Below are 18,195 nucleotides of genomic sequence, written 5' to 3'. Positions count from 1 at the left end.
TCTAAAGCACGTACGCTATGATATGGAATTCAAAATACTATGAAAACCAATAATTTTAGACATATTTTAGATAAATGAGATGTCTCAGAAGTGCGTACCTATCTAATACTTATTTAAATATTGTGTATTATTTTAATTAATAACCTTTATAGTAGAATCATATTATCTATATGTATACCATGGTATCGAAAACTAAATTCCATGCAAAATATTTTCATAATACAAAAAAAAAAAATGTGATAAAATTCTATAATTATATTAGCCAATAATAATAATTCATAAAAACTTCAACAGTGAATATTACTACAGCGTAATCTCTTTATTTCTACTATTAGCATTTTCATTGCTTCAATTTATTTTCTTAGAAAATTCCATCCACTATATTATAATTAATTATGATCATTCTTGGATTGATTCCAAGAGAAATGAAATACATTAATATTTTCATGGACATTTTATTTAATTCAAGTTGTAATAATATATAAATTAAGACATGTTGTTTAAAATTGAGACTTATTTCTTTACCATAATTATTGCCTATCCGTCATCTCCCACCAAATTGTTTTATCATAGCTGCGCAATTAATGTATATAATTTAATGAATAAATTAGGTATACAAAGTCTTGGGAAAAACAGATTTCAAATTTCATCCAAATATTATCAATTCACCTTCAGCCAAATAATAAAATAAATATTATTTTAATAAATTATATTTAAAGAAATAATTATTACGTTTAGTATGTACCTAAAATTACAAAATAAAAACTATAATAACATTGACAAAAACACAATTACATTAATCACAAATCAAGATTAATATGAAGTAAATTGGTGGTAATTATACTGTTTGATTATTTTATTAAAATATGGTATTGAGCAAAAACTTTGTAACGTGTTTTAATGGTTTGGTATTGTATATAACACCATCAAGTGTTAAACTGGCTGTTTGATTAGTATTTTCCATTTTTATTCAAGTTTTCATGATTTAAATTAAACTAGCTTAAATAAAAATGAAATAGTAAATAGCTATAACGTTGAAACAATACTACTTTATATTATGCTTGTTTACTTTTATTGCAATTAAGTGATACATACCAATCATACTGTTGTATTTCTACTTGTCACAAGTCATACATAGACCACACATGCGTTTTAAACAGTATTTTGTTTTATATCAACATTGGAAAATAATATAAAGCATATGGCATACATCGCATACTGTATAATAATAATAAAAAGTGATGACAAATTACTTTCGTAACACATGGTATACACTACATAGTTATAAAGAGTGAAATAGTATAATAAATCATTAAACGAACTTGATACGATTCCAACCAAATATTAAGGTGTTCACTATATAATATAAACTGTCCAATATTATATCTAGAACTAAATTTATTATCAATTTTTAAACGAATAAAGTAATTTGAAGAAAAAAAAAATCGAAGATATATTACCGGAAATTACATGGCCCAATAAGTTCACTTATTTATTTTGGTTTTTATATCAGTATTATTACAGTATTACAAATCATTTCTGCGAGTTTCTAAATGTTACTAGAAAAGTTATTTTAATCTCTGTCGTTAAAATATAAAATTATAAATCATAATTTGAACAATGTCAAAACTAATAAATAAACACTCATTCATGCATATCTTTTAACTTTCTGTATCTAATGACCTTTGCTGTCGATGTTTTTTTGTGACCAACAAAACAAAAAAGAAACTAATAAAATCATCTGTTGAACCATAATAATACATTATGTATACTTTATCACCCAAATAATATTATTAGGTATATGTATTATGTTTATTATAAATTATATTTTATGATACCTAAATAATAGCACCTTGGGTATAAATTAATAAATTAATAAAAGATTAATTGGTAAAATGGAATACTACTTTCTTTAAGGAATATATATTTTTTGATACGATCTGTAAGTAATTTGTGCGACTTTAGTTCAAAATTTATTATTCTAGATGTATTAGTTAACAGATATTTTAAATTAAATTTTTATGTTAACTATATATATATTTTTTTTTTTAAACTAAAATGTCATAATAAGTAAGATTTTTTTTATGAATTAAAACAAAACTTTGTGATAATTTGTTATTAAAAAAAAAATTATGATAAAGAGAGCGAGCATTGATCGAATGTGGGTGAAAATATATTAAATTATTTATTTACATGTTCATATGTGTGCACTTGTGTACTGGTCTTATAGCCTATGGGTGGTATTGTTCTATATCTCCCCAAAACCAGACCAAATATAATTTGCTGAAATTTAATCATTCTACGCCGTTGTTGGTCCCCTGAGGCTATTTGAGTCTATGTGATCGGAAACCGTTATATTTTTTCCTTCATTTTTTTGCCAACTGGCCGGGTAGTGCCCTAAAATAAAACATATAACTTTACCCTTCATGGCCACCTACTCTATTTTATAGTTCTTTCCACAGTAAAATGTTATTATATTTTTCGATACTACCGTGTATAGTTGTTTAAAAGTAAAACCCACTAAGCCCTCAGGTCACGATTATATATTATGATAAATTAGAATTTTTGATTCTGTCTTTTCACAGCGCATTCCTATTCTTTTGAGGAAAAATATATATAAAAGTTTAAAGTTATATTAATACAAATAATGAAATAAATCAAAAATTTTCTTTTTTATCATTTTATATTGTAGCGTCAAATTCTTAATTTGCTTCGTGCCTAGACTGCAAAACTTTTTTTCTTTGTTTGTGGATTACCTACCTATGAATTTATGTGGTTTTATGGTGGTACTTAATTATCACAAAACCTTTGTTTGTTAATCTTTTCCAAAAATATCTAGTAGAATGGTCAATTTTGTTTTTCTAACAAATAGTAAATATATATAGGTAAATAGTATATTAACATATAAATAATTATATACTCCAAGCTAATATTATTTTAAATTATTTGTTTGGTAATTCAATCGGATATTATTTGACATTTTCTACTTTTATTTAATTTTTTATAATTCGTCCACCATACTTATTATTATGGTATATATACCCAAATGCATACTATACTCTATTATAATGGTATTATCGGTATTAAATGTACGATAATATGACGATGGAAGAAGACAAATTTCGCCCACCAGTCTATTGTCATACTTCAACTGATGACCGTAAATCGGATGTTCAAATGAAATCGCATCAATAAAGTCCACCTCGGTAGTTGGCACTACACCGGGGTCAAGTTAGAATAATCGACATGGAAGCAGAAATAACAAGTGGCTATCTATGTTTATTGTTTGGTGGTTTTACTCAAATTGCGTCGTCCGTAAATGAACAATGTGAACATAATTTATTGTTTCAAATAATCTGGTTCAGCGAAATTTGTATAATGCTATGATGCTGATAATCACATAAATTATGAATAACAAAAATTAGTTCTCCTCAAAATGAAATTTATAGTTAAAATTTTTTTTAAGTTTAACGTTAATGACAGAACTCTTAAAAAAAAATGTACAAAATTGAATAATTATAATAATTGATTTTTATTAATATTTAACATTAACTTTCGTAAATTGGCTACTTTCTGACATAATTAATTAGCTATATTATTAAGTAATCATTTCAATCACCTCAACAATTAGGAGATAAATTGTGTAGACAGACGACCAGTATCTCTGATCAGCTTAAATGTTTACGTGAACCTTTGCTACGCGGAAATTAAAAAATAAATCCGTACGCGATATACACTACAAATGCCCGTTTTCTATCGGACAGTTATTTTCCGGTCACATATTATGATATGTAGTCTTTGATAACGTCCAGTGCGTACTTCAAACGGATTCCTACTTCCGGTCGGCATGTACTTGACCCGTTGTCACCCCGTTTTATAGGCCCGTTTCACTAGGGATACCCAACGTCGACCGTTTCGGGTGCGTATAATAGTTGGTCCACCGTCGGTCACCATATATCACATTATTGGACGCAAGTTTTGTTGGGATTTTCGTGCATTATTATCGTTCCAAACATTTTAGTTGAATTTAACTAAGTAGAGATGACCAACGCCACCGAAACGAGACAAGGTTAAGGTATAGAAAAGCGATTGATGGACCTCGTATGAATCATCTATTATTTTTAAACGTCTGATTTCGACAGAAAAAAAAATCTAAACCTAATAATATCTGGATACTCATTAGTTTATAATATTATAATCATATGAAATATTTATGTTCCTCGATGAATTTATAATGATATTGTGGAAAATATTCCTTCATTAAACAAATAATTTTCAGCTTAGAATAAAATGCGTGAATATTTTATTTTGTTTATTTCAGCAGTGACTATTTTTGTTTCAGATTCTATAATTAAGGGTGAATTCATCATACCGTGCACAGCAGTTGAAAATGACCTAATGGTATCGTATTTATGACAAAAATATTTTTATTATTTTTAATGATGATTTTTTATATGAATAAAGTTACATTACCATATACCTACAGTTATTTTCATATGTGAAATAATTAGTCATAAAAAATATGCAGACTATTAAGTATTAGTAATAATTTTTAGTTATAAATTTGACCTTATACTATTACACTTCATTATGTAAAATACATTATAATAACTATAATAAAATATTAAAATTGAAAATTCCCTAATCGATTATTTCAATTTATCCATGTGATAATTGTATTATTTTAACAATTTATTTTTTAACTATTTGGTTTAATACACTTTTATACATTTAAAATATGTGTATAAAAGCATGCTGATTGGCTGGGTAAGGCTTTATTAGAAAGTATACAACTAAAAATAGTTTCCAAAATACGAATAACCAAATTAAAATGTGCTCACAATAATATACAAGTATGCATCCTATAGTTATATCAATGATATTTATCTAAAATCTAAAAATAACCTAATAATATTAAATGTATAAATTATTTATTAAAATCTATATAATCCATTGGAGTAAATTATTGCAAATATGCACACACATGTTTTCATTTTTTAAAGTTTTGAGATTCTTCAAACAATGATACAACGTAATGACTACATTTTTAAATTCGTCACTATATTTATTGTTTTTATTCTGAAAAAGAAAAATTGTATTTTTGAGAACTTATAATAGAAGATGATGGCACATTAATGTACTTTGAAAAATTTTATAACTTTTGATAAGTAATGTTTCTCTGGTGAATAATAAAACTCAAGATAAAAATATATATATATATATAGTTAAGAAAAAAAAATGATTTATTGAGAATCAAAAGTTCCTTAACACTTCAAATCACTTTTTTTTGAAATTTTTAAAACTTAAAATGTGTTACATAAGAATTTATCCAACATAACAAAAAAAAAAATTATTAACATAAGAAAACAGATCAATAACCATGATAACATCATGGAATATGATAATTTATGTTTGTTTTTTAATATTGTGTAAACTATAAGGTAAGGTTATTTTATAGCGCTAGGCTATTTTTCCTAATCATTCGATATAGTTTACCATTCATAATTATTAATTACTGATCATAATAATATAATATCCTATGGGCTATGAACTAACTAAAATATTTATATAACACCAAGTTAACAAGTTAACAGTATTAAGAATAGATAACTAATAAAATGTTGACTAGATAAGTTACAGATAAAAAGAAATACAATATACTTTTTTACAGAATTTATATGATGTTTTGTAGCACCAATTTTTATCTAATATTCTAAAATATATAATTGCATTAAATTTAACAATAAATATTTTATAAGTTGTTGAATAATAATAACATTGAATTTAATAAATTGATATGCATTGTTCAAGATTCATCAAAAATTATAATACCCCGTTTTACACCTTTTTACACAGTAGGCACAAGGTTTTTAAAATAGACTCTCAAAGCTCACACCATTCTATGGTTATGCTTAAATTGTTTCAGCACTTTCTAAACTTAGACCGAGTAGTTGAACAAGTGCCCTAAATTATTCATAAATTTTTATTCGAGTATTTTTTAAATTTATTTACATGTATTAGACTTTTAGATAGGTAACAATAAATTTAAAAACTTGTAAATTAACATGAAAATTGTCATTCATGAATTTGATTTCACAAAATTATTATAAAATTTACAATAATATTGTGTTATTTACAGTAATGTAGTTCCAATTATTAAACATTTATATGATAATATTCAACACAATAAAATATAGTCAGGAACTTTTATATCTTTAAAAAAATTATTTAACAAGTATCATTCTTATTTTTGAATATATATTTTTTGTAAAAAATAAAATTCAATTTTTATTAGAGACTTAGCCACTCCCATAGTACCTGAAAATCTTCCGGGAGTTGGAAACGTAATTGGTGTCGTGATCTCTTAAATTAAATTTAAATGCATTAAATTAAATTAAATTTATTATCAAGCTAATAGAAAGTGTTATCAATGGGTAGCTTCTTTCAACAAAATCTCATGAACTGTTAAATTTTATCTCATATTCTTATTGTGTCTAGTATAATTGATACAGCTTGTTTATTACTTGTAAAAAAAAAAAAGGAATTTTTTATTAGGTACTATTTATTAATTATAAGCCGACTAAAATTATTTCAGTCATAATATAATGCATAGTAATCATATTATGCTATTATAATGTATTATATAAATAAATTTGATTAAATAATAGGTTTATTCAAAAATTATATTTTTACGTAATTATAATTACCGCTGCATATAACCATGATACACTCACTTGTCTTCATCACCGTGCGCTATAATTACTTAACCCGACAAGAGGGTACTGTAGATAAAATGCCTATTCATAACGCTGTATGACCGTAATTATATCATTTAAATAAATGTATAATATTATTACAACCACATAATACATGTTTTAGACTATTTTAATACTTTTAAGTTACGCAAAAGAAGAAAAAAATAAATATTTTGCAAATATTAAAATATTTTTTTTTTAATTTTGGAACTTATTAAAAAAAATATGTAATAACAGAAAAATCTCAATTTCAAAATATCAGTTCAAGATAAAATATAAATATCAAATTTTACTCCTATAACATTGAAAATTAACCGTTCTAAAAATATGTTTCAATTCTTTTGGGTGGATTCCAATTAATTTCTTCTTAAATTACATGGTTGACCAGAAAATCCTGTGTAATATAATATTTAAGTAAAATAATTTTAAAAAATAAAATCATCATCTCAATAATATAACCGAGTTTTTTTTATTTTAGATAAAAATTAATATGAATGTGAAAGAGGTAAACTAGGTAGTTAATTAATATAACAATTAATAATTTTTTTTTATGATTATACGTTATATTTGACTAATTTTTGACCAAAATATATTTTACTGCAATTATTATAATATCAAAAAGGTAGAGTCATTTAAATTAGGGATCACATGTTTTCTTAATTAGAACAAAATAACTAAAATGTCTATAAGAAAAATTACTATATTATTCTGTTTAAATATTCAATTGTATTGAATCTAAAATTTCAAACGCTTATATAAATGATGATTATGTAATTTATTATATTTATATATATTTTTAGAAACAACACATCAAAAATATTGTGTCATATTGTCAAGATGTTTTACTTTGAAAAAAAAGAAATTAATCATCATAATAAAATTCGACATAATATATGGAACATTTTTTTAATATCTATAAATAGCTAAAAAAAAATCTTATATATTTTGAAAATGTTCAAGTCTAGAAATTATTGATTAAAATATTAAATTTGATCTACCGCTCTTAATATTGAATTATTATTACAAAATTTAAAATATTTAATTATTTTTTATGACTCGTATTACGTTATTATTATCGTTTTTCTGTATTATTGTTTTTCCAATTACTTTTCCAACAGAAAATAAAATGTTTAAAAGATATTTAAAAAAAGAAAAAGAAAAAAAAGCTGTTAAACCAATACATTCATAGTTTCACACAGAATCGAATATTGAACTTTGTTTATCATTATAAATAAGCAGACATTAAAATAACAATAATATTTGTCTCATGGTTTCCTTTTAAAATGTAGGTTCATATCACAATATACTCTGTTATTTGATTCATCAAAAATTTGTTCATTGTTTAAATGTTTTATTAGATAACATAATATTATATTTCTTAATACTTATATTATATACATATATAAAAATAGTTAATTTGTACAGATTTTGTAGAAATATATATGGTAATAACAGTATTCTATAGGTTCCGCGATATTTCAATTCATTTAAACTTAAAACTGATGTTAAGTTTCATCCGATACTAGTTATTGGAAAACAATACCAAATCATAATATTACATGCAATGGAATTGTATTTTTAAAATAAGTTTTCTTTATTTATTGATGTTAATAATTTTAGTTACTTAAATATTTTAATAATTAGTACTAAAATACGTAAATGAATTGTTGTGTCCTATAACTTTTAAAAATAATATGTTATCCAGAATTCGCGTTACGAAATCTTATATTATTTATTTTGTAATATATTCCAATGTAACCAGTCGGCTAAGAATTAATAAGCAGCTCATCCGTATCCCATCCAAAAGATAATAAGTTTATTGTGTTGAGTCACCACGTTAGTGTAATGCATATTAAATAATAATATTAAGGTATCATGCTACCTTTTACGAATTTTTTAAAATATATCAGCTTAGTTTAATCAACTTAACTCTAATATAGGTTTTAATTTCATGTTATTCTCTGCTATGTTGTTAAAATAAATTATTTAAACAAATATAATTGTAAAAAGGTAGTATTTAAGATCCCCGTCTATAAAATACATTTTAAACCTTAGAATTTACTTAATTCATCAAGTTAAACTATAATATTCTATAATTACAATACCAATACTAAAAATACATATTTTATGTCTAGTAAATTGTATAAATATTATTGAATTCTAATAAAAATGTATCATGCCTTAAAATATAATTCTTACCTGATTATACTTTTTCAACAACATTAAGCTGCATAATTAATCTATATTTATTATATAAAGAGAAGTTATTAGTGGAACCACTGCACCGATTTCGAAAATTCTTTCACCAATAGAAAGCCACATTCTTTGTGAGTGTCATAGGCTATATTTTACCTTGATAAAATGCCGCCTTTATTTTTTTTTTATTGAAAATTTAAGATTTTTCATAAAAATAATAATAATATTAAATATATTTATTAGTATTATATGGTAGCTATTGGTTACACAATTTAGTATGGAGGAATAAGAAAATGGAATTTGTTTTTAGGTATCAACCAATTTTAAAAATTGTTTTATCTTTACAAAGCTAAAAATGCAATAAGATATTATGATTGAATATATTCTTAGTCCTGTATTTTAAATTACTGTGTTAAAAATCTTTTAAGTAGATTAAGATAGAATAAATCCACAAGAATTTGTCATGAGAAGTTTTAATCATGACTACCCGAGTATAAACGACGAATTAACAACAATTTCGAATTATATAGAGTGGGTATTTTTAACGGGCAATGAAGTGCGCGGGGATTAGCAAGTCATCAATAAAATTCAGATTTGAATTTAGAAGATATGAACTTGTGATACAGAGATTCTGGGTCGTCACTCGTCTCGCATTGCTCACTTTGGCACAAAATATTGGATTTGCTAATATATTAGTTATATTTTATTCAAATATCGATTATAATGGAACTTAATTAAAAATATGCATAAGTACTAGCAATTCTTCAAATGTAGTTTTTTCATAAATTTAATAACAAAAATATAAAAATCTCGGCATTTTTATTTCAATTATTTTAAAAGCACAGGAATAGATAAATATCTACTTCGATTTTACTCGATGTTTAGCAATTGCGAAACTCCGATGTTTGTACTATTGGATTAAACATAATATATTGGTATTATACAGTTATAAAAATATTTTCTGGCTCACTAATTTTTTTAATCATATTCCATGGTTCACATTTTTTTAGTCAATAGATTATTAATACACTTTGATTATAGAAATTTAATAAAATATCGAACTCGCCTAGTTTTATATTGAATATATTTTTATAATAAACTTAATTGCAAATTATATAATATCATTAACTATCTTATGTATTAAAATATAAACGTCATTGTAGATAGAATGTCTTATTTTTACTATAATATAGATTATTATGTTGTATTTTTTTTAACATTGTAAGATTCTTAAATAAAATAATCCACTTTGATATGTAAATAAACAAATTCAAGTATGAACTTTATTTGTAGATATCCATAACCACAAATGTAATGAGAAATCAAATATCTCTAATTAGTCAAATTATTGATATACCTAATACCAATGGACAATGGACTACTTACGAAACATATTAACATCATTAGCTAATGGTCATAATAAAATGTCTACTAAGAACTGAAAATATTATCTAAAATCAGTATACTAGGATCAGATTTTAAGATTCACATTTAAAAAAATTATTCTTTGGAATTTTTCACTTTTACTACAGTTTACCAAGCGTGCCTATTGAAATTTTCTGAACTGCGATAATATGCGTTTACAAGAGCAAAAACTGTTTAAAATCCTCATTACTTCAACTTTAAAAAAATTTACGTTTTTTTTAGTAGGTACTTAAACTAAACAGTTTTATACATTTTAAACTTATCGCATTATCATTACATATACGAATAAGGTCGTATTATGCACAATTGGCATAAAAATATTATAATAAAATGACTTTAGTACATTCTTGAAGGATTTCAAAGAGTTATTCATTAATATAAAACTATTAACACTTTTCATTTTTTTTTTTTTTTTTTTTTAAATAAATACATTTTATGTTATTACTTATTTTAAAGATTATTCAGAATTTTCTTGCACAAAATAAATACTGCATTCAACTATTAACAATTATTATTGAGACAATATCAATAATATAAAATTATGGCTTAACAATATTTTAACTCAATTTTTAAATTTTAATACTATGTAAATTATTTAAAATGTCTGTATTTTATAAAAAAAAATACATTTATTTAAATTACAACTTACAAGTTGCAATAGTTTTACTAAAATATTACATAATATGTAGCTAGATGGTTTGGACGGATATTAAGTTGAATTTATTAATTTAATAATGTAAGTATAGTAGATAATCATTGTTTAAAAAAAAAATATCTATGTTAAATCTATCTTTTTATGGCCATTAGTTACTAAACATGATACAACTATAGAATCTGCTCGAAATATGTTTTATAAACAATAAAAAGTGCGAGTTGCCTAAGTGGACTTTCTTGTGAACCAAATTTATAACAAAAATAATCACTGTATTTGAAATTAGAATATTTATAAAACAATTAGTGAATACTACAAAAGCACTTAAATAAATGATTAAAAAATTCATCGTATAATGAAGAATGGTAAACAATATTGATATTATCATTACTTATTTTTTTTATCAATAACACCATTTAACCTGTGGCGTTAAGGATAGATAAGTTTTAAGCAAAAATATGTGAAAATAATTCCACCCAAGTATCATTGGTTTTAACAGAAAAGAAAAGGTAAGATTTCGATACGTTGAGTAAATGTAGTTCATCAAGATTTACCATTTTGCCAACGGTTATGCCTTAATATTATGTCTATCTTATTTTTAATTTGAGAATCAAGAAGTCAGTTGAAAAATTAATTAGGAAAAATCTGTCAGGAAAATTTTACTGCAACACTAATATATTTTTTTATTTACCCTCCGTAAAAAAGTTTCACCTCAATAACTCCATATTTCTATATTATAATGAAATTAATTTATTAATTGTTTTAATTGTTTTAATGATTATCTGAATAAAATGTATCATGCGTATATTATTATTTTATGACAAAAGACTGAAATTTTTTATGTTATTGTTATTTAAATAAATATCATATGCCATACACAAAAAAACAACTTAAATGTACATGTTGATTTTATTGAATATTCAACGACTATTGTAAAGATAGAGATATAAATACCTGTAGACCTATGTTAATATAGGTAGGTAATAGGAAGGAAGTATGATCGATTTGTTTCACTAAATGCGATTTCATTATACATATTCATCACTGCTTCTAATTCTTATTGGCCGATATTATATTATGTTCATGCAAATATAAACTATCCGTTGCTTTAAAACCTTTTACTAAGCGTGTCTTTTGGGTGGAATTTTACTTCATTCTAATGTCTTGACATTGACTTATTTATTATACAAAAAGCCTTTGTGGGCTCAAAAGAATTGTAGATATGGCGCCCACATAGGAAAATAATACTGTACCAAGAGTCGTTAATTTTTATTGATGTATCATCATATTATACCTTGTCATTTAAATTCTAATTATAAACTGTTATTAAATCACGCACGATTTCTACTGACGCACAGAGTACTTACATACCAGCTTTATTTAAACAATCCATATTTGCGTAACCCCATAATATTTGATTGTGTTATAAGCCTAATACGTGACAAAAATTTTTATTTTGAATTTAAATTGCGCAAAATGATTTTAAATTTTTGTCTTCAGGCAATGAAGACGATTAGAAATATAACCAATACATATTTATTATAATATATTATAATATATAATAAAATAATTAATTTTTAATTTGATTTTAAGTTGACTAATCAATTCCACTAATATTATAATTATCTTTAGTCTCAATATAATTTAGGAATCATATTAATTAATTAATTATTGATTAATTATTGTACTTATTACATATTTCAAAACAAGTTTCGAGGCCATAACCCCTCCCCAATGTTTGTATTAAAAAAAAAATATTGGATTTAATTTTTTGTCATAATTGAATCTTATTTATGTTATACTTTAAGTAGTTTTGAAATTGATAAATGAGATGAACAATTTTATTCTAATAACGAATTTTGAATTATTGGTATTAACGAAAAATGTTGGTAAACATCTTCATTCTTCATGGACTGTGGTAGTTTTATGATTTCAATGGTTTATAATAATCAACTATTTCTCATATCGTGAACACGTTTTCATATAAATTTCACTTTTGTACGTGGTAATATGTTTTCATAAACTTATGTTTCTAAACATAAACGACAACATTTTGAAATTCCTTAAATTCGTAAATTTATGGTGTACATCGCTACAATAAAGCTCACTACTATACAAACTTAAATGCATTGACTATAATACATACTCGATTTTACTCTTTTTGTTTTACCGTTGAGGCAAATAAATGGTAAACGAACTTCTTTACTCTACGGCATTGAAGTATGATTATACATTTCCACATAAACCAATGTAATTAAGGTTATATCATAAATTAGTATTTACGGTCTCTCAGGGTGGGTTTATAGTGGACTACAAACAATACCGTAATTCTTGCAGGTTTCTATCCCGTGGCAGTAATTTGACATAAATCAACTCAAATAGTCATATTATGCACTGTCAGTAATTCAGTTAAATGTTATACATGTTTTTTTTTTTTTTTAATATAATATTATATGCTAAATATATTATGACACGTTCTAACATACTACCTTGCATACTCATAAACTACAATTTAGTATACTTAGGTACCTAAATAATAATGGTACATTAAGTATTATACTATTATCCCTTGATAACTTTAAGGTTGTGACTTCAGTGGTTGTATAGGTACCTTAAATTTACTTCCATAAAATGTAGGAAATACCCGACATTTATGAATTAAATTAAATGTGGTAATCAGAAATTCTATTATTTACTGTATTGATGTGCAATTATATTTAATTATTGACTAGTAAATTGTAAATGTAAAAACCTCATCTAGTTGAATCACACACGATATTCTAATTCAATCACGCAATATGTTTGGACGTTGTTTAAAGATAATCCCAGAGGACTTATAAAAGGTTTAAAATAATGATGATAAATCCGCCTTACTACTGGTTATTTATACACCTGAACGAAGAAAATCAAAAGTGATGATTTATGATTGAGGGTCTTGATTCATTGAACTGTATTATACTGTGTATTGCTTGTAAATAACGAGTATTTACAAAAAATAAATTATGATCTTTATAGTTTAGAGGAATTAACTTTTGATAAATGATTTTACTCACGATGATTTCAAATTAAACCAAATAAATGTTTATAGTGCGATGAAAACTAAACCTCAACTTTTACTTGGTAAGAAACGAAATTAAATTGTTATTAGTTAACATATTATGATTATTATTTTCTTGTGTCAGAAACAGTTAACGTGAATAAAAGGTATAAACTATATTAAACTATACAGAAATGTTAAATAGTATAATATGGTAAAATTAATATAATATGTAGGGAAATGTTACTTACATAATATTATTGTAAATAATTATTTTCAAAGCCTTAGACAATACAATCTTAATCCATATAATTTTTTCACATTTCCATGATAATAACAAATGAAAGATGAAAATTATATATATATGTGTGTGTGTGTGTGTGTGTATAACTCTCCGTGTTAATTTAAAATAAATAACATGGCAATATAGTTTTTAATTGGATTATTTGAAACGCACACTGATCATGATTCATGTTGGAGAAAAAAAAATGTAGTAATGTAAAATATAGATGTACCACGCGAAAAGTTATACATAATATTATCCTGGAGCAGGTACGTATCTGTATAGGTATATACTTTCCGAATATTCTTTAACTACAGTTTAGAAATAATCAAATAAATACCACCGTGGACGGGATAATAACGACGTCTTAATTTTTTTTTTTTTTCATTTACATAAGGCTTCAACTCCTGAGGTTATTAGCCTGTAACAATTACAAAATAGTGGTAATAGAGTATTGGTCTTAGAACTATGGGGATACATTATGTTTAACAATAGAGGGAGTTTATAAAATATATGTACATTTGGTTATTTTTCTAAATTAGTTTTGCTAAGCCTGTGTTTTTGAAAAAATTGTATATGTTTTTGGCGTTCTCTTCGCCAAGTGTTTGTTGCATTGTTGATGGGTTTCCGAGAATTTGTCTGGAGCTGGTGAACTTGGGGCATTCTAGTGTGATATGTTTGATTGTCAGCGCTTTGTCACAGAGTTCACAGGTCGGGCTGTCTTCTTTTGTTATGAGGTGCAGGTGTGTTAGGCGGGAGTGTCCAATCCAATTCTTGTGATGACTACATCTTCGTGCCTGGATGAAGATGGGGGAGTTTTCCATGGGTCGATTGATGTTGACGTCTTCATTGTATCACAATTTACCGTACCTGCAGAATACCTATTATTTACGACTACCATCGATACATTTACTTATGATAGATCATCAAAATCGATTGGTCGTTAGTGTTTAAACTTGGTCAATTCAATATGACGTAGCCAAATGTAACAAAACGGACTGCAGGTCATAGCTTCGTCTCTCTATACGTGACTCATCATATCCACCCACATTATAATATGATATAGACAGACCAAGAAGCAGTGCCCTCGACGATGGTAATATCATTGTCGGTGTAAATACCCGGTGCGTACATTTAACAATAATAATAACAATAATATTATAATGATACAATGCGCTTTACGTTATAAACTATACACTCGTACGACTGCTCGGTTTGGCGATAATAAATTATAATTACTCGGGTCGAGGACTCGGAGTTATGCGGCACGCGCAAAAGAGACGGAATGGCGGCGGTGGTGGCGCGTACAAGATTCGATTAATTCGGCTAGACCGCATTTCTAGGTCACCTGCCGCCCGTGTGATGACAACCACTGCTCCGGTGTAACTGATATAGGTTTAACAACGGGGTGCGTGCTTGCGTCCGGGCCGGTAAATTACATTAAGAACTAAGGCGGCGGTGGTGTCGTCGACGCAATACCACAGATGCTCGTGATCTCGCGACCATAGCTATATAGGGTGCGACGACAAACACTCTTATAAAATATTATACTCGCGGGACGGACGTGATGAAGAATAGAAACATAAAAAAACAGAGATCCCGTCTTGCAGGTGGAGGTTTTAGTCTCGTGTCGCATAGTATAATATGTATACACGCGGTGTTTCAAAAGACTTCATCTGATTACTAACTGCAGATACAGTTCGGAAACGGTTAATCGCAGGTTGACAACCCGTGTATTAATGAAAAGTTAAGTAACCAAGTTTGTTTTAAGTTATCTAACTGATAGACTTGGCACCGTAATGATTGGTGGTGAACTATAGCAGTAGAACTCCCTTAAGGAAACGACAATTTGGCAGTTCATCCCTGACCAACCCACGTTCCCCTGACCTCACACCGTGTGATTTTTGTTTTTTGTTGTTTATGGGGCTACGTAAAAGATAAAGTGTGTTTTAGGTACCACCATTACATATACAAACTTGGAAGAGCTTAAAACCAGAATCACAGATGCTGCGAATACCGCAACACCTGTAGATATGATCATCAATCAGCATCGTATGGGAGGAATTTGAATACCATATATAGATTACGTCCGGCTGCTGGTGGGGGCAATATTGAAGATTTTTAACCAAACGGTAATAAAAACATGACTGTTTCAAGAATATATTTTACTTTATTTCACCCGTTTATCTTTATTTTTAAAATAAATATAAATGTTTGAAATCGGATGAAGACTTATGAAACACCGTGTACAATGTCACGTGCGTGGCGACGGCGACGTTGGTTTCTATGTCCGTTTGGTGCTCATATTAAGCTTTTCTCCTCGCGTGTATGTGGGTAGGCATTATATTATTATTTGCGTTGATGTAACGTGTAAGGTACCTACGTGTGTGCACGCGTACCAAAAACGACTTGGAACGCGTTGAGTCTCGTTGAGAACAAAACAAAATCGAACGGCGGCGAATACGTATTTTGTTTGTAATAAATGCATCTTGATATTATGGCTGTTTGCTACGAAATAAATAACTGCATTCAAATGTTAATATCCCGTTAAGACTCGTACACTTGAAATCAAATACAAAAGAGAGTACCTTTGAAGCACGTCAATATTGATATATGAGACTATCGACCTGTAAATACTTGACCGAGACGTCCATGAAAATACGGCCACGATGATAATGGGCACATTATAAATACGTTATGTACACTCTAAAAACGTGGAAGTATAAATTATAGATGAAATATATAAGTAGACTTGTTTAATGCTTTTGAATTATTGAAATAATCCGCAATGTCTATATGGACATAGGTACTAAAATATTTCAAAAGCATAAAAAATAATAATATAAATCTCAAATTGATTTTTGAATAATGATAGCTTACCTACTACATAGGTACCTATCGAAAATTGTACACTGTTTTACTAACTTTTTGTTCAATTATATACTTACACTTTATGACGTATTATGCATGCATTTTTCTATAGAACAGAACCTGAAAATGATCAATATGATTATTTCATGAAGTATATTAATTTAAAAATTAACCATTCTTATTCCTGTATTTAACTATCAATAGAAAAATATATTGATAGAACTCATCATTTATGATTCATTAAAGTTGTAATGTATAATTTATCAAAAGTTAGGTAGCCAACTAAATATTAAATTAGTTATATATTCAGTAGGTATCATGAAAATTGTACTGTATAATATTATTTTATTGTATTACAAGTGTTAATAGTTGAACAATTAAAAGATAAATTACAAAAAGTTTATGAATTTTGTGAAACTACTACATTTTTTTGCCAATTCAATAAATCACCAAATGACCCATTGTGTGTTATTCTAACAGATATTCTTATTAACAACTTATTTATTACAATATAATTAAAAATTCTGACAATATAGTAATTACAGATATTGGTTCGCTTGTAATTTATACTATAAAGTTTAAGTTATTAGTTTTTTACCACAACCATAAAAATACGATAAATAATATATTTACATAAAAAAATGTATCCCATTGGAATGTATAATTTTATGGTACCGACTAGTAAAATATTAATTTTTCTGTTAAAATAATTATTTTTTTTTTTTTTGTTCGAGACTATTTTTATTATTTATCACAAGATATTTATACAATATTAATACAGTATTAAAAAAACATTTATTCGTTGTTTTAAATTTTTGAGAAATGGTAGCTTTTCACGATCAGTGTTCCATATGTCATTAATATATTATTGAACTTCAATTTAATTTATTTAGCATAGTCTACAATAAAATACAATGTAGGTATTATTACAATTCAATTTATTATTTATAAATAATACATATACAATTTAAATAAT

At 26.0% G+C, this 18,195-nt stretch overlaps 1 protein-coding gene across 2 annotated transcripts in view; it reads left to right on the top strand.

Annotated features, from left to right (window-relative positions):
• LOC107173405 (5-hydroxytryptamine (serotonin) receptor 1B) overlaps window positions 1-18,195 on the top strand; it is a 227,506-nt gene that overhangs the window by 58,297 nt on the left and 151,014 nt on the right. For both annotated transcript variants that reach the window (XM_089220486.1, XM_089220487.1), the window contains exon 2: window positions 4,343-4,401. The gene's annotated coding sequence lies outside the window, so the exon portion shown is untranslated. The remainder of the gene's footprint in view (window positions 1-4,342; window positions 4,402-18,195) is intronic.

The sequence above is a fragment of the Diuraphis noxia genome, unplaced genomic scaffold, assembly GCF_037042655.1.
Source record: "Diuraphis noxia isolate RWA-SAM2 unplaced genomic scaffold, SU_Dnox_SAM2 contig0002, whole genome shotgun sequence".
Taxonomy (NCBI): Eukaryota; Metazoa; Arthropoda; class Insecta; order Hemiptera; family Aphididae; genus Diuraphis; species Diuraphis noxia.
This window is presented reverse-complemented; position numbering and strand designations above follow the sequence as displayed.